Source organism: Salmo salar, chromosome ssa05 (genome assembly GCF_905237065.1).
Source record: "Salmo salar chromosome ssa05, Ssal_v3.1, whole genome shotgun sequence".
NCBI classification, from domain to species: domain Eukaryota; kingdom Metazoa; phylum Chordata; class Actinopteri; order Salmoniformes; family Salmonidae; genus Salmo; species Salmo salar.
Genome location: NC_059446.1, coordinates 66,893,255 through 66,912,773, shown reverse-complemented (window position 1 = coordinate 66,912,773; position 19,519 = coordinate 66,893,255). Strand labels below are relative to the sequence as shown.

The 19,519-nt window shown below is 42.7% G+C and overlaps 1 pseudogene; it reads right to left on the bottom strand.

The window, feature by feature from the left end:
• Positions 1-19,519, bottom strand: part of LOC106605492 (glutamate receptor ionotropic, kainate 2-like) — a 323,572-nt pseudogene that overhangs the window by 130,518 nt on the left and 173,535 nt on the right.

Below are 19,519 nucleotides of genomic sequence, written 5' to 3'. Positions count from 1 at the left end.
AGAGCATGGTCAGGATCACTGTCTATACAACAGAAGAGCATGGTCAGGATCACTGTCTATACTATAGGAGAGCATGGTCAGGATCACTGTCTATACAACAGAAGAGCATGGTCAGGATCACTGTCTATACTATAGGAGAGCATGGTCAGGATCACTGTCAATACTATAGGAGAGCATGGTCAGGATCACTGTCTATACAACAGAAGAGCATGGTCAGGATCACTGTCTATACTATAGGAGAGCATGGTCAGGATCACTGTCAATACTATAGGACAGCATGGTCAGGATCACTGTCTATACAACAGAAGAGCATGGTCAGGATCAATGTCTATACTATAGAAGAGCATGGTCAGGATCACTATCTATACTATAGAAGAGCATGGTCAGGATCACTATCTATAAAATAGGAGAGCATGGTCAGGATCACTGTCTATACAACAGAAGAGCATGGTCAGGATCACTATCTATACTATAGGAGAGCATGGTCAGGATCACTGTCTATACAACAGAAGAGCATGGTCAGGATCACTATCTATAAAATAGGAGAGCATGGTCAGGATCACTGTCTATACAACAGAAGAGCATGGTCAGGATCACTATCTATACTATAGGAGAGCATGGTCAGGATCACTGTCTATACAACAGAAGAGCATGGTCAGGATCACTGTATATACAACAGAAGAGCATGGTCAGGATCACTGTCTATACAATAGGTGAGCATGGTGAGGATCACTGTCTATACTATAGGAGAGCATGGTCAGGATCACTGTCTATACAACAGAAGAGCACGGGGAGGATCACTGTCTATACTATAGGAGAGCATGGTGAGGATCACTGTCTATACTATAGGAGAGCATGGTCAGGATCACAGTCTATACTATAGGAGAGCATGGTGAGGATCACTGTCTATACTATAGGAGAGCATGGTGAGGATCACTGTCTATACTATAGGAGAGCATGGTCAGGATCACAGTCTATACTATAGGAGAGCATGGTGAGGATCACTGTCTATACTGTAGGAGAGCATTGTCAGGATCACTGTCTATATTATAGGACAGCATGGTCAGGATCAGTGTCTATACTGTAGGAGAGCATGGTCAGCATCACTATCTATACAACAGAAGAGCATGGTCAGGATCAATGTCTATACAATAGGAGAGCATGGTCAGGATCAGTGTCTATACAACAGAAGAGCATGTTCAGGATCACTGTCTATACAATAGGAGAGCATGGTCAGGATCAGTGTCTATACCATAGGAGAGCCTGGTCAAGATCACTGTCTATACCATAGGAGAGCCTGGTCAGGATCACTGTCTATTCCATAGGAGAGCCTGGTCAGGATCACTGTCTATACTATACAAGAGCATTGTCAGGATCACTGTCTATACTATAGGAGAGCATGGTGAGGATCACTGTCTATACTATAGGAGAGCATGGTCAGGATCAAAGTCTATACTATAGAAGAGCATGGTGAGGATCACTGTCTATACTGTAGGAGAGCATTTTCAGGATCACTGTCTATATTATAGGACAGCATGGTCAGGATCAGTGTCTATACTATAGGACAGCATGGTCAGCATCACTATCTATACAACAGAAGAGCATGGTCAGGATCAATGTCTATACAATAGGAGAGCATGGTCAGGATCAGTGTCTATACAACAGAAGAGCATGTTCAGGATCACTGTCTATACAATAGGAGAGCATGGTCAGGATCACTTCCTCTACAACAGAAGAACATGGTCAGGATCACTGTCTATACTATAGGAGAGCATGGTCAGGATCACTGTCTATACTATAGGAGAGCATGGTCAGGATCACTGTCTATACAACAGAAGAGCATGGTCAGGATCACTGTCTATACTATAGGAGAGCATGGTCAGGATCACTGTCTATACCATAGGAGAGCCTGGTCAGGATCACTGTCTATTCCATAGGAGAGCCTGGTCAGGATCAATGTCTATACCATAGGAGAGCCTGGTCAGGATCACTGTCTATTCCATAGGAGAGCCTGGTCAGGATCACTGTCTATACTATACAAGAGCATGGTCAGGATCACTGTCTATACTACAGGAGAGCATGGTCAGGATCACTTCCTCTACAACAGAAGAACATGGTCAGGATCACTGTCTATACTATAGGAGAGCATGGTCAGGATCACTGTCTATACTATAGGAGAGCATGGTCAGGATCACTGTCTATACAACAGAAGAGCATGGTCAGGATCACTGTCTATACTATAGGAGAGCATGGTCAGGATCACTGTCTATACAACAGAAGAGCATGGTCAGGATCACTGTCTATACTATAGGAGAGCATGGTCAGGATCACTGTCAATACTATAGGAGAGCATGGTCAGGATCACTGTCTATACAACAGAAGAGCATGGTCAGGATCACTGTCTATACTATAGGAGAGCATGGTCAGGATCACTGTCAATACTATAGGACAGCATGGTCAGGATCACTGTCTATACAACAGAAGAGCATGGTCAGGATCAATGTCTATACTATAGAAGAGCATGGTCAGGATCACTATCTATACTATAGAAGAGCATGGTCAGGATCACTATCTATAAAATAGGAGAGCATGGTCAGGATCACTGTCTATACAACAGAAGAGCATGGTCAGGATCACTATCTATACTATAGGAGAGCATGGTCAGGATCATTGTCTATACAACAGAAGAGCATGGTCAGGATCACTATCTATAAAATAGGAGAGCATGGTCAGGATCACTGTCTATACAACAGAAGAGCATGGTCAGGATCACTATCTATACTATAGGAGAGCATGGTCAGGATCACTGTCTATACAACAGAAGAGCATGGTCAGGATCACTGTATATACAACAGAAGAGCATGGTCAGGATCACTGTCTATACAATAGGTGAGCATGGTGAGGATCACTGTCTATACTATAGGAGAGCATGGTCAGGATCACTGTCTATACTATAGAAGAGCATGGTCAGGATCACTGTCTATACAACAGAAGAGCACGGGGAGGATCACTGTCTATACTATAGGAGAGCATGGTGAGGATCACTGTCTATACTATAGGAGAGCATGGTCAGGATCACAGTCTATACTATAGGAGAGCATGGTGAGGATCACTGTCTATACTATAGGAGAGCATGGTGAGGATCACTGTCTATACTATAGGACAGCATGGTCAGCATCACTATCTATACAACAGAAGAGCATGGTCAGGATCAATGTCTATACAATAGGAGAGCATGGTCAGGATCAGTGTCTATACAACAGAAGAGCATGTTCAGGATCACTGTCTATACAATAGGAGAGCATGGTCAGGATCAGTGTCTATACCATAGGAGAGCCTGGTCAGGATCACTGTCTATACCATAGGAGAGCCTGGTCAGGATCACTGTCTATTCCATAGGAGAGCCTGGTCAGGATCACTGTCTATACTATACAAGAGCATTGTCAGGATCACTGTCTATACTACAGGAGAGCATGTTCAGGATCACTTCCTCTACAACAGAAGAACATGGTCAGGATTACTGTCTATACTATAGGAGAGCATGGTCAGGATCACTGTCTATACTATAGGAGAGCATGGTCAGGATCACTGTCTATACAACAGAAGAGCATGGTCAGGATCACTGTCTATACAACAGAAGAGCATGGTCAGGATCACTATCTATAAAATAGGAGATCATGGTCAGGATCACTGTCTATACAACAGAAGAGCATGGTCAGGATCACTGTCTATACAACAGAAGAGCATGGTCAGGATCACTATCTATAAAATAGGAGATCATGGTCAGGATCACTGTCTATACTATAGGAGAGCATGGTCAGGATCACTGTCTATACTATAGGAGAGCATGGTGAGGATCACTGTCTATACTATAGGAGAGCATGGTCAGGATCACTGTCTATACTATAGGAGAGCATGGTCAGGATCACTGTCTATACTATAGGAGAGCATGGTCAGGATCACTGTCTATACTATAGGAGAGCATGGTCAGGATCATTGTCTATACAATAGGAGAGCATGGTGAGGATCACTGTCTATACTATAGGAGAGCATGGTCAGGATCGCTGTCTGTGCTGGAGGATAGCTTGGTCAGGATCACTGTCTGTGCTGGAGGATAGCTTGGTCAGGATCACTGTCTGTGCTGGAGGATAGCTTGGTCAGGATCACTGTCTGTACTGGAGGATAGCTTGGTCAGGATCACTGTCTGTGCTGGAGGATAGCTTGGTCAGGATCACTGTCTGTACTGGAGGATAGCTTGGTCAGGATCACTGTCTGTGCTGGAGGATAGCTTGGTCAGGATCACTGTCTGTGCTGGAGGATAGCTTGGTCAGGATCACTGTCTGTGCTGGAGGATAGCTTGGTCAGGATCACTGTCTGTGCTGGAGGATAGCTTGGTCAGGATCACTGTCTGTGCTGGAGGATAGCTTGGTCAGGATCACTGTCTGTGCTGGAGGATAGCTTGGTCAGGATCACTGTCTGTGCTGGAGGATAGCTTGGTCAGGATCACTGTCTGTGCTGGAGGATAGCTTGGTCAGGATCACTGTCTGTGCTGGAGGATAGCTTGGTCAGGATCACTGTCTGTGCTGGAGGATAGCTTGGTCAGGATCACTGTCTGTGCTGGAGGATAGCTTGGTCAGGATCACTGTCTGTACTGGAGGATAGCTTGGTCAGGATCACTGTCTGTGCTGGAGGATAGCTTGGTCAGGATCACTGTCTGTACTGGAGGATAGCTTGGTCAGGATCACAGTCTGTAATGGATAATTGCTTGGTCAGGATCACTGTCTGTACTGGAGGATAGCTTAGTTCAGTACTGCCTTAATTGGAGGATAGCTTAGTTCAATACTTCCTGTTTTGTAGGATAGCTTAGTACAGTACTGCCTGCATTGTAGGATAGCTTAGTACAGTACTGCCTTAATTGGAGGATAGCTTAGTTCAATACTTCCTGTTTTGTAGGATAGCTTAGTACAGTACTGCCTGTATTGTTGGATAGCTTAGTTCAATACTGCCTTTATTGTAAGATACCTTGGATCTAGATACTTTTGCTATTCTCTCTGGATTAAAACCAAATTTTGATAAGTGTACAATATTACGTATTGGATCACAAAAAAAATTTCAGATTTTACATTACCATGTAGTTTACCAATGAAATGGTCTGACGGAGATGTGGACATACTCGGTATACAAATCCCAAAAGAAAGAAATGATCTCACTCCAATACATTTTTATAGAAAGTTAGCAAAAATAGATAAGATCTTGCTACCATGGAAAGGAAAATACCTGTCTATTTGTGGAAAAATCACCCTGATTAACTCTTTATATCACAGTTTACCTATTTGCTTATGGTTTGCCTACACCTAGTGACCTGCTTTTAAAATTATATGAACAAAAAATATTCCATTTTATTTGGAACGGCAAGCCAGACAAAATTAAAAGGGCCTATTTATATAACGAATATGAATTCGGAGGGCAGAAATGATTAAGTATTAAAGCATTAGACCTCTCACTAAAGGCATCAGTCATACCAAAGTTATATTTAAATCCAAACTGCTTTTCTAGTAAATTGGTAAGAATGTCTCATCCTATGTTCAAGAAGGGCCTTTTTCCCTTTATTCAGATTACACCTGCCCACTTTCGGTTGTTTGAAAAGGAAATAATCTCCAAAATATCTTTATCTTTTAAACAAGCCATAGGAAGTTGGTTGCAATTTCAGTTTAATCCACCTGAAAAGACAGAACAAATAATATAGTAATTTATAAAAAAAACTGTATTTTTCGAAGAAATGTTTAAAAAAGGTATAATGTTAGTGAATGATATAATAAATGGGACTGGTGGAGTGATGTCACACATGCAGCTAACACAGACATATGGAAATGTCTGCTCTACCCAAAATTAAAACCAATTAATTGCAGCATTACCACAAAAATGGAAGAGGCAAGTAAAAGGGGAAAAAAGTAAGGAACTTGTATGTCGGCCCTGTATTAAAGAAAATAAATGGTTAAAGAAAAGTGTGATAAATAAAAACATATACCAATTTAATTTAAGGACCAAAAAACTCATAGCTGTGCCATATAAATTGCAAAATAGTTGGGAAGAGATTTTCGATGTGCCCATTCCATGGCACATGGTTTATGAATTGATAGGCAAAACAACGCAGGATTCAAAACTTCACATTTTTTTCTATTTAAATTACTATCCAAAATTCTTGCAACTAATAGAATGTTATATATATGGGGGATACAATCTTCCCAGCTCTGCAGATTCTGCTGTGAGGAGGCAGAGTCATTAGATCATTTATTTTGGTATTGTCCATATGTAGCTCGTTTTTGGTCACAGGTCCAGGTATGGCTGAAGAATTGCAACATTTGCCTAGAACTAACGCTGCAGATAGCAATACTGGGTGATTTGAAAAGCCATAGTCCATCAATCAATAATATAATAATTATTTTAGCAAAAATGTTTATTTTTAATTTACAATCTGTAGAAGCTATGAGAATAGAAAGGTTAAATTGTTTTGTGAAGCATCACAGCACAGTTGAAAAAGATATGGCAAATAGAAATCCGAAATGGATGATGTTAATGGATAGATGGGAGGGGTTGAATGGAGCTGAATGGTGGGACTAATAACAAGATAAACAATGTAAAACATACGGGGTCTGTAAAATGTATATAGGTTCAGAACTTTTGTGATATAGCACAGTTACAAATAGAAATCAAACTGGATGGACATCAGAAATAGAGGAAGGACTAAAAACAAACAAAAAATAACTATTGTAAAATAGACTGTCTGTAAAATGTGTATAAGATGAATAAATTGAAGGTAAAAGCCGAAGTGTTTATTAGTTTACTCCAATTGGGCGATCGGTGGTAGGGTTTGCGGGGAATAATAATAAAGGTATATATTCTTTAAAAAAGTGTGTATGTCTATATAGGTATGTGTATGTATATATGTGTGCATGTGTGTATGGATATATATATTTACCAAAAAAATAAATGGGGGATTGGAAATGATGCAGACTATTACATTGATGGAAGCAATATTCTTTCCACAATATTAAGCTGATCCACCCCTAAAAATAAAAAAATAAAAAAGATAGCTTGGTTCAGTACTGTCTGTATTGTAGGATAGCTTAGTTCAGTACTGTCTGTATTGTAGGATAGCTTAGTTCAGTACTGCCTGTACTGTAGGATAGCTTAGTTCAGTACTGCCTGTATTGTAGGATAGCTTAGTTCAGTACTGTCTGTATTGTAGGATAGCTTAGTTCAGTACTGCCTGTACTGTAGGATAGCTTAGTTCAGTACTGCCTGTATTGTAGGATAGCTTAGTTCAGTACTGTCTGTACTGTAGGATAGCTTAGTTCAGTACTGTCTGTATTGTAGGATAGCTTAGTTCAGTACTGTCTGTATTGTAGGATAGCTTAGTTCAGTACTGTCTGTATTGTAGGATAGCTTAGTTCAGTACTGTCTGTACTGTAGGATAGCTTAGTTCAGTACTGTCTGTATTGTAGGATAGCTTAGTTCAGTACTGTCTGTACTGTAGGATAGCTTGGTAAGTACCACTGTCTGTATTGTAGAATAGGTTGGTAAGTACCACTCTCTGTACTGTAGGATAGCTTGGTAAGTACCACTGTCTGTACTGTAGGATAGCTTGGTAAGTACCACTGTCTGTATTGTAGGATAGCTTGATAAGTACCACTGTCTGTACTGTAGGATAGCTTGGTAAGTACCACTGTCTGTACTGTAGGATAGCTTGGTAAGTACCACTGTCTGTATTGTAGGATAGCTTGGTAAGTACCACTGTCTGTACTGCAGGATAGCTTGGTAAGTACCACTGTCTGTATTGTAGAATAGCTTGGTAAGTACCACTGTCTGTATTGTAGAATAGCTTGGTAAGTACCACTGTCTGTATTGTAGGATAGCTTGGTAAGTACCACTGTCTGTATTGTAGAATAGCTTGGTAAGTACCACTGTCTGTATTGTAGAATAGCTTGGTAAGTACCACTGTCTGTACTGTAGGATAGCTTGGTAAGTACCACTGTCTGTACTGTAGGATAGCTTGGTAAGTACCACTGTCTGTACTGTAGGATAGCTTGGTAAGTACCACTGTCTGTACTGTAGGATAGCTTGGTAACTACCACTGTCTGTACTGTAGGATAGCTTGGTAAGTACCACTGTCTGTACTGTAGGATAGCTTGGAGTCCTCAAGGGCTCAGCGACAATCGTCCTCAACATCAATACTCTGAGATTTTTTGATGAAATACAAAAATAGATAGAATGGAGAGAGAAAGAGTGAGAGAAACAATTATAACTGATACTTTTTATGAAAGAGAAAGAAAGTGAAAGAAAGAAAAAAAATAGAGAGAGGGGAAGAGAGAGAGCAAAGGAAGGCGAGAGAGAAATATGCAGAGAGGAGGCAAGGTTAGAGGAATGGGAGAGCTGGACATAGATTTAATCTAATACTGCAATACCTCTACACAACAAATTTCAAAAACCGATGACGCCAGTATCAGGGTTGTTAAATAGAGAGAGATTGAAAAAAGAGAGACGGTTCCACAAACGGAGGAGCAAAAAGCATTGAAGGGCAGAGGGAGTTCAGGTATGACTGGCTGGGCTTTGCTCAGCAAAACACCCCGCTGCAGATGGGTTAGATGTCTGCATGGAATGGAGCGGAGAGGCACACACACACACACACACACACACACACACACACACACACACACACACACACACACACACACACACACACACACACACACACACACACACACACACACACACACACACACACACACACACACACACACACACACACACACACACACACACACACACACACACACAAACCAGCCAGGAGAGGAGCCACAGAACCCAATCTGCCTCTCTGCTAGCTAAATCACAATGCTTTTTGATGTGATGGGGCTGGCTGGGACGTATGTGACAGATACTAGGATGCTTCAAAGCAAATATGAACTGTACTATGGAGGCAACCAACATAAAAGAGAAGAGGGAAGTGTCTCATCTCAGTCAGGGTTCTGGGAGTTGTGGGCTAGCATAACCCAGAGAGCCAGGCCATCCTGAGAGGCAGTGGTTAGACTGAAGGCTAAATAGGGCATCACCTTCTGGACCGGAGGCAAGTATCAGAGACTACATTTGAACCAGAGGAAAACAGTGTGAAGTAGAGGCTTAATCATCCAACTCTAGTCTTTTTTTACACATTCCAAACACTCTTGTGCTATCTAGAGTGTGTGCTATCTAGAGCCTAACAGGGTTATTTGGCTGTCCCCATAGGAGAATCCTTCAAAGAACCCTTTTTTGGTTCCAGGTAGAACCTTTTTGGTTCCATGTAGAACCCTCTGGAATGGGTTCTATATGGACCTCAAAAGGGTTCTACCTGGAACCAAAATGTTCTACATGGAACCAAAAAGGGTTATCCCTAGAACCAAAAAGAGTTGTGCAAGAAGATGCATGGGAGAAAATAAAAGTCTGACAGGAAATCAACCTGGGTTCAAATTAGCTGAATTGTGAGGATAGATTGTGGAAGGTGAATTACAGTATAGTTGCTGTGTTGATACAGTAGGGGAATTCTGCTGAACTGAAGGAATGTAGCAACATACTATACAGCACAGGCCTGTGGGGTTGAGGAGTGTGAACAACACCCACTCTCCTCCTCCTCCTTCCCTTCTATTCCTCTTTTCTTCCTCCTGTCTTCCCCTGATGTTCTCTCATTCTCCCTCTCATCTCCTTCTGCAGGTATCACACTCATCATCTCAATAAGCCCTGTCTGCTTTTCTCTTTAAATCATTATTCTGGTGATGCCACACTCTCCGCATTGACAGCCGTCTCACAGCTAATGCAGAACAACTCAGCCCCATAACCAGGGGCGATCTTGCTCCTCATCGCCGTGGCGACACCAGGGGCCTACTTCCTTGCTGAGGTGCTAGGATTCCACCGGCGTAGGGATTACATAAGTGAGGTGAAATAATAGCATTGCCAGGTCCTTAATAGGACGTGATATGTTAGGTAATAAGAGATACACAGTGGTGTGTGCTTTTTGAATAATTCAGTGTTATTGTAAAGGGAGTCTGTCGAGGATGGATAGAATGGAGTGGCTGGAAAATGAGAAAAAAGGAGGGAGAGATGTGTATTTCGGACACTTCAGAGAGTTACCCCATGCTGGCATTTTCATAATCAGCCACCATTAGCCATGTATTTTTCCAGAACAAATCTGAGTCAATAATTACTCAAACGGCAGGGATTACATTTTTTTCCCTGTTGTTGAATAGTAATAAGGACTCACATGCGTGTACCGATAGGACGCATGTGGAGATAGTAGCTCCGTTTTGTACCGTCAAAACCGGGATTATATGTAGAAGCCAGACAACTATGTAGAAGCCAGACAATTAAAGCTTCTAAAATCATTAGATCAATATATCCACAAGCAGAGAGTGAGCGGTCAGTTATACACAACAGCGAACCAATCTGTGAGTAAAGTGATGCAGACTCAAACCCAACAAGCCATTGCTTCCCTTAGAGTAAAAGACAAAGAACAACATGGAGATGCACATGTGAGCAATGAACAGCTGAAGGATATCCAGAAAAACATAGCTAAAATGCTCTAAATGCTCACCAAAACAAACAAACTGTTACAATCTGTTGTTTAAAATGCAGATTTCCTTGAAACGAAAGTAGAGTCTATCTTGTCAGGGCGGCCGCGTGGACGAACAAGACAACAAAATTGGCCTTCTGGAAACAAAGGTGCAAACTTTAGAAGATTAACTGGATCAACTAGAAAACAGATTGTGACAAAATATTATGAGAATATTGTCCCTACCAGAAGACGAGGAAAAAGGGGACATTTGCATCTACGCAATCAAGCTGATATCGGAGGAGCTTGGCGTGACTGTATCATCGGAGGATCTGGAGCAATGCCATCAGATCTACCGAGTTCCAAACTGCCTCTGGAAGCAATGTCAGCACAAGAAGTGTTCGTCGGGAGCTTCAAGAAATAGGTTTCCATGGCTGAGCAGCTGCACACAAGCCTAAGATCACCATGCGCAATGCCAAGTGTCGGCTGGAGTAGTGTAAAGCTCGCCGCCATTGAAACAGTGGAAACGTATTCTCTGGAGTGATGAATCACGGTTAACCATCTGGCAGTCCGACGGACGAATCTACAGTATGTTTGGCGGATGCCAGGAGAACGCTACCTGTCTCAATGCATACAGTAGTGCCAACTGTAAAGTTTGGTGCAGGAGGAATAATGGTCTGGGGCTGTTTTTCATGGTTCGGGAGAGGCCCCTTAGGTCCAGTGAAGGGAAATCTTAAAGCCACAGCATACAATGACATTCATCCAACTTTGTGGCAACAGTTTGGGTTAGGCCCTTTCCTGTTTCAGCATGACAATGCCCCCATGCACAAAACAAGGTCCATTCAGAAATTGTTTGTTGAGATTGGTGTGGAAGAACTTGACTGGCCTGCACAGAGCCCAGACCCCAACCCCATCAAACAACTTTGGGATGAATTGGAACGCAGACTGCGAGCCAGGCCTAATTGCCCAACATCAGTGTTTGACCTCACTAATGCTCTTGTTGCTCTTGTCCCCGCAGCCATGTTCCAACATCTAGTGGAAAGCCTTCCCAGAAGAGTGGAGGCTGTTATAGCAGCAAAGGGGGACCAACAAAAATATTAATGCCCATGATTTTGGAATGAGATGTTCGACAAGCAAGTGTCCACATACTTTTGGTCATGTAGTGTACGTGGTTAATATTGAAAACGCAATGCCCCCTTTGCAAGGATATAAAATGAACGTGCAAAAAAACGAATAATGGCAAAAAAATTACTCACGATCTACAACAATCCTTTAAAACTGGACCACAAAAAATATGAAAAACTTAGGATGCCTAATAAGTGAAAAAAAAATTACAAATATGCAAAGATAACTTTATTCCATTACTCAACAATATGACAGCAGATCTAATTAAATGGGATAATCTTCATATAAATTTGACAGGCATCTCTGCCAAAGCATTTGTATTTATTTTCGGTAATACCAATTACTCTACCGAAGACATTCTTTAAAAAAAATATACACGGTCATAAAAATACTTTATATGGGCAAATACATTCATAGAATAAAAAGGAAAGTTTTACATCTTCTTAAGTCTGATGGTGGTTTTAACCTTCCAGACTTGGAATTGTATCAACTCGCTACCCAAGGCTTTTACTTGCAACATATAGTTAAATGCACTAAAGAGGAACAGTGGGTACATATTGAAGATGCTTGTGCTCATCCCCAAAATTGTTTTACGTGTCTATTTTCAAAGGATAAAGCTAAGCACATTAACAACTTCATAGTTAAGAATGCTAAAACAACATGGAAGAAAATTAAACATATTTTAGAAGAACCAATACCACTTACCAAAAACACAACCTTATGGAACAATCCTTGGATAGTTTTTCAGAATTCACCGATAAATTGTTCCACATGGAAAACTAAAGGCATAGAAACTGAAAATGACTTGGTGTCACATCCTGACCAGTAAAAGGGGTTATTTGTTATTGTAGTTTGGTCAGGGCGTGGCAGGGGGTGTTTGTTTAGTATGTTTTGGGTTTTTTGGTTTATGTTCTACATTTTCTATTTCTATGTGTTTATCTAGTTTTTCTATTTCTATGTTGGGGTTTTGGTAGGACCTCCAATTAGAGGCAGCTGGTTGTCGTTGCCTCTAATTGGAGGCCATATTTAGTTGGGGTTTGTTTCACTTGTGTTTTGTGGGTGGTTGTTTCCTGTATAGTCTGTGCACCTTACGGGACTGTTTTCGTCATTTGTTTTGTTTAAGTGTTTTCCCTTCAATAAGGAAGATGATAAATATACCTGCTGCATTTTGGTCCACTCCTTACGACGACCGTGACACTTGGTAACAGGAAATAAATGTATTTCCATGACAGAATTAAAAAGTAATTTTGGACTGACCAATATAGTTTCAAATCCATGCAACTTAAAAGTTACTTATCACAAAATGTCAATTTGAAATCTTTTGGACATCACCTTGAAGGATTCTTATTTGAGCCAGAACATGATGTTCATAATGATAGAGAAGACAAAACCTTGCAGGGAACATATCCAACTGACAATCTCTTAGAAGAAAAGATGAACTATTGGAACAAAGAACTGATGTTAACATAAGATGGAGGGAAAGTTGGAGCATAACTAACAAAATTACAGTTAACAAAAATGTATGCTTCATTCGGTATAAACTAATGTATAGAATTTAAGAGAGAAAATTCACACAAGCACAATGGTCGAGTCATGTATTAAGTGTAAAACTAATAATGACTCAATGTAGTTGATGGAGATGGGTGTGTGTGCTAGTGGGCCTGGGTAGGGGTGATTTAGTTGATGGAGATGGGGGTGTGTGCTAGTGGGTCTGGGTAGGGGGGATGTAGTTGATGGAGATGGGGGTGTGTGCTAGTGGGCCTGGGTAGGGGGCATGTAGTTGATGGAGATGGGGGTGTGTGCTAGTGGGTCTGGGTAGGGGTGATATAGCTGATGGAGATGGGGGTGTGTGCTAGTGGGTCTGGGTAGGGGGGATGTAGTTGATGGAGATGGGGGTGTGTGCTAGTGGGTCTGGGTAGGGGTGATGTAGTTGATGGAGATGGGGGTGTGTGCTAGTGGGTCTGGGTAGGGGGGATGTAGTTGATGGAGATGGGGGTGTGTGCTAGTGGGTCTGGGTAGGGGTGATGTAGTTGATGGAGATGGGTGTGTGTGCTAGTGGGTCTGGGTAGGGGGGATGTAGTTGATGGAGATGGGGGTGTGTGCTAGTGGGTCTGGGTAGGGGGGATGTAGTTGATGGAGATGGGGGTGTGTGCTAGTGGGTCTGGGTAGGGGTGATGTAGTTGATGGAGATGGGGGTGTGTGCTAGTGGGTCTGGGTAGGGGGGATGTAGTTGATGTTTGTATGATGTTGTCGTTTGTATGTGTATGTTTTGTATTGTTTATAAAAGAAAAGAAAATCTTAAAAAATATATTTAAAAAAAGTAATAAGGACATACGATGCCTGTATGAATGTCTACAGTACGGAGAACAACGCTGAATCAATGAGGACTCTCAATCATTTTGGTCAAAACATCCATCAATCCATCCATCAATCAGTAACCTTGGTCTAGGAGGGGACAATAGAATCATGCCTTTCAGAGAAATGGTACTTCAGTTGGATCCTCTATATCTGTGGATTGAATCCTTCTGATGACCGTGTTGGCAACAAACAAAAATGTAATTGAAAAATGATTCAAGCAAACCAAAGTATTGTTCAAATCATATTGAATTTTTCACATGACCCGAATACAACATTTTACAATATCTTATTGTAAAATGCTTACTGTTGTATTCGGCGCATGTGACAAATACAATTTAATTTGAACAATACTTTGCTTTGCTTAATCATTTTTTTATACATTTTTCTTTGTAATTGTTGCAATGGGATGTCAGCATAAGTAACATTGTTCACCAGAACAGACTGTCTGTGCTCCCTCATGCCAACTGTTGTTTTCAGTCATTTGTTACAGAATGGTAAAAATACTATTTAAAGCTTTGCTATCACCGTGCCATATTAGCTACAGTAATGAATTGGTGTGTGTGTGTGTGTTTGCGTGCACACATATGTGTATATCTGTTAAAGAGAGAGAGAGAGAGAGAGAGTATGCATGTGTTTTCATGTTTTCATGTGTGTGTCTTTTGAGAATGTATTCACACACCACACACACAGAGCTGATAAAAATGAGGTGTGAAAATAAAGAAACACCAGAAGCCATAAAGATCCATGGCAGCAGTCTGAGAGAGACAGATTTTCCCTCCATCTGGCATAGAGCTGTCCGTGCATCACGGCGGTGTGGATATACGATACGAGAGACAAACAGTGCAGAATAATCAGAGACACTCAGCAGGGAGATCTTGTGAGAATACTGTAGAATACCCTAAAACACTGCTGGCTTAATAAGATACCCTTGATATGCTGCAGTGATTCCACATGATCAACCATTGAGGGGATTGGAGAGGAGAGGATAGGATAGGAGAGGAGAGGAGAGGAGAGGAGAGGAGAGGAGAGGAGAGGAGGCGAAAATAGAGCTGGCGAGAATGAACACATAGAAAGCCTATACTTTATTATAAACCAGGTGGTTTGAGTCCTGAATGCTGATTGGCTGAAAGCCGTGGTATATCAGACAGTACACAACGGGCATGACAAAACATTTATTTGTACTATTATAATTACGTTGGTAAATAGTTTATAATAGCGATAAGGATTTGCGATATATGGCAAATATACCACGGCTAGGGGCTGTATCCAGGCACCAAGCATTGCATCATGTTAAGAACAGACCTTAGCCGTGGTATATTGGCCATATACCACACCTCCTCGGGCCTTATTGCTGCAGCCAATTTCACAGGCAGCACGAAATACAGCTGTAACCCAACTAATGGTTATACGTTCAATTCTTTATTCCCGGAACACTCCATTCTATTGTCATGGGAATTTCTAGCTGTCAAAGATTTACTTTGGACTTAACAGCTATTTATGGCTTTACAGTTGAACTAGAGTTCTACAGATTCATCTGAGCTCTTCGACAATTTATTTACCAATTGATTTGTCTTTTCCTTACGTGTCATTACATCTGAAATGCATTTACAATTGCCTCCAAGTATTCTCTAACCACGTGTCCTTTAGTGGTGCAACACTGTATGATTTGGTCGACTGATTGATGTATCCTCGTACAGTAGATGCACAAATACATGGAGTGATTGCTTGATGGACTGGCTGATAGATGAATAGACTGATAGATGGACAGTAGGGCTCCATGCCCTATGTGACCCACCTTGAAGAAGGTCATGGTGGATCCCTCCTCCACCACTCCATATTCTATCCTGGTCTGCTTGGCCAGGTCGTCAGCTGAGTCGATGGGCGACTCCATCCTCTCCACAGTGAGGAAGGCAGCCAGGTTGGCCGTGTAGGAGGAGATGATTATCAGGGTGAAGAACCACCAGATGCCTCCTACGATCCTGGTGGACAGGGCTTTGGGCATTAACTCAGAGCCTGGTTGGGGGCGAGAGGAGAGGAGCAGAGAGAGGGGTCAGCCCCGGCAGGGTCCTGGAGCCAAGAGGAGGTACCCAGCAACAACCACCAGAGGACGAGCCAGAGGACCAGGGCCAGCCCAGACCTCGGCATCCCGCCGGGTCACAGACAACACGCACATGCACACACACTCGACGCAGGCACACACGCACATACACACGCACACACCCCCTGGGCATCTAGAGCGGCACTGCATGTTTGGGCCTGTGATGCGCATCTGGCCACATGGTGGCAGTTTGAATCAGGCTTTTACTGTGTGATCTGGCTGCATATTATTTTAGCGTTCACTCACACTGGAGCAAACTGTTGATACATCAAAGCTTCTCTTCTTTTGAGGTGCTTCATCTGAAATCACATCTGACTCAAAATGTCTGCATGTAGATGTTTAGTTTCCAGGCTATATGCTATTCAGAACTTTTGCCTCTTAGTGTGTTCTTGAGGAGGGGTCTGTGTGGGTGGGTGGAGTGAGGTCTTCCTCTGGGGGCGTTGATTGAGGTCTGACTGGGCAGCGAGAAGTAGTAGTTCAAGGCAATTTAAAGCTGCGATCTCGCACATTCACTCAAAGGCAATGAACTGTGGGAAAGATAGGAGGATAAGAACTCCACTTCTCTCCTTAGGTGAGACTCAATCTCCCACTCATCTCACTCTGCCTCTGCAGTGCCTCTTATAACTTTCTCCCAGTCCGGGCAGTGAGCCGTCACTCAGGGAGAACTATGGTGAGAGAGCAGAGACCTGACAGCCTCGTCCAGTAACATCTGAATTCATGCCCAAAGCCCTGTCCACCAGAGAGAGAGAGAGAGAGAGAGAGAGAGAGAGAGAGAGACAGAGAGAGAGAGAGAGAGAGAGAGAGAGAGAGAGAGAGAGAGAGAGAGAGAGAGAGAGAGAGAGAGCACTGTGGAGGGGAACAAAGAGAGACACACTGCAGTCAACCCGCTCCGCACATCCACCCTCACATCCTCTCACCCCCCACTCTCACATGTCTCTTCCCATATCTCCTCTCACTCCCTGATTCTCCTCACCCCCACCACCACCACCACGCCCTCCACCAGCCAGACACACAGTGTAACATGATTCAACAGCCACACCATCATTACCCAGGATGCCTTGCAGCCCACACTGCTCATTGGATAAAGCACTCAAATTAGGAAAAAAAGACAAACGATATGAAAACAAACTCAGAAAAGACACAGTAGCAAGACACATGACATGACCAGGAAAAACAGAGACAGCTTTGTGTTCAGTGGAACAACACTGTATACCAGCTCAGAGACCTTACCCCGTTGAGGCCATTCAATACTATGTGACAGACAGACCGCCCGCCCGGGAGCGGAGCGCGTCAGAGCCAAAGCAACTGAATCTGGTTGGGGCTGACTGTCATGTACCCAAGGTAACGTCATGTCCAAACTGCACATCCCACAGTTTTCTGGGGGCGGGGCCAAGCCGCGGGAGCAGGGGAGCCTCTCTACAGTGTAGGCCGGCGTGGTCGTCACAGAGACACCATGCAGGCAGGCACAGTGTGCTCCTCTGTCTCAGTCTCGTCCCCCTAAACCCTTCTGCCCTACAGCCACATCTTCTCAACTACAGGACGTAACACCATTACATTGACAGGTGCAGTATATTCTACAGCATACTTTACTACATCAGATACCCTGACAGACCCTTGACACAGTTATGAAAACATTCCAGCAAGCTCTAGAATATCCATTACACATTTGATATGGCCCATACAGAAGATAACGTTTCTCAGACCATGATGCATCCTTAACCTGTGCAATATGTAGAATTGCCTAACACTAATACAGAGTGCAAAAAGCTACCCAAATGGGTAACTTCAATATACCCACCATGCCCACCTGGATAAGAGTCCCAAGAGTTCTAACCGTAACATTTTGTAAATTTCAACTTGTAATATTTTCTTAAAACTTTTACAAATCACAGTATACAAATTATTATACCTGCAAAATAATCACTCAATCAACTTCATTTAAATTAAGGCTTGCATGCTAACTCATTGCATGCAACCAGCCATCAACAACGGCCAGGAAAAGAAATGATAAAAAAAAAAAAATGTCAGATTCATATCTGGGCAGAACTTTGCTGAGGAAAGTCAGTCCCCTCTATGTTCCATTCCATGGTCCAGATCAGATGCAGGGCAGACCCAGGCTGTTTTAACCATGCTGCAGACCTTACTGTCATCATCGCTACGCTACCTTAACTAACGCAACTTTCAAGTATGAATTACAAATTGCAACATATCTCGTCTTGGCATGCAGTCTCAGTCGATATTACGAGTCTAAATGAAATCATTCCATTTCATTTAATGTGATGCCCTACCGCAGTTCCTTTTGTTTTGTTTTGCTTTTCTCAATCTAAAGACGCAGACACTAGTTGAGAAGATATGGCATCGGTTTGGCAGAAGGAAACAAAACCAGACTGAGGCAGGCTAAGAGACAGCACACTGTTTAAGCTCTCATTCTCATTCTCTCAACTCTCTCTGCACCTAGCTCTTTACCTACATGGGGGATAGGACTTACCTGTTCTGGAACCTGTGGGGAAGGGAGGGAGGCAGGTGGGGTGGGGTTGGGGACAGAGGAGGGGTACAGTAGATGGGAGATAGGAGAGGGTGGGAGATCATGCAGGAACAGGGAGAAAAACGCCTGGCTCGCCTATCCTCATTCACCAATCAGTCAATCAATCAACCAATCACGCTCATCATTCATAATCTCAAGATCCCACCCAGCCAATCCACACCACACTGTGGACAGACCGACACAACCAAACCAGTCAGTCCGCTTCCAGCTACATGCACAGAGGCCCCCATGCATGGTCGTGGGCCTGGTTAAGAGCACGTTTGTACCCCCAGGAAAATAGTGGGATGTGTGCTAAAGGGGGGCAGGCAGAGGCGTCTACCTTGCTGCATGAGAGCTCCAACTCCGAACCAGAAACTATTTAGCAGGGTGAAATTGTTTTCCACTACATCTGAGTCGGGGTTGCAGGGGTGGGGGTTATACCACTCGTAGGGACTAAACCTGTGGCAATCGACAGAGAACACACACATACACACGTTTATTTCACTTGTGTTCAGCACTAATAGAACAGACAGACAGTGTTACAGACCAATACTGGCTTGACTTGGTCTACCTGGAGAGATAGGGAAGAGAAACAAAAGTTAGTTAGTCATTGATCACAACAACAAGATGTGATACTTTGGCATCTTGATATTGGGAAAATATACCACATATATTGCCCTACAAAGTAACGCTAGAAATTGTTATTGTAAGCTAATATATTTTAGTTGTTGTTATGACAATGAATCAATTAGAGCGTAACATGTCGGTTAAATGAATAAAAGCTGACAAACAACAAGATCACGTACACCATCACTTTATGTCACTCAGGTCT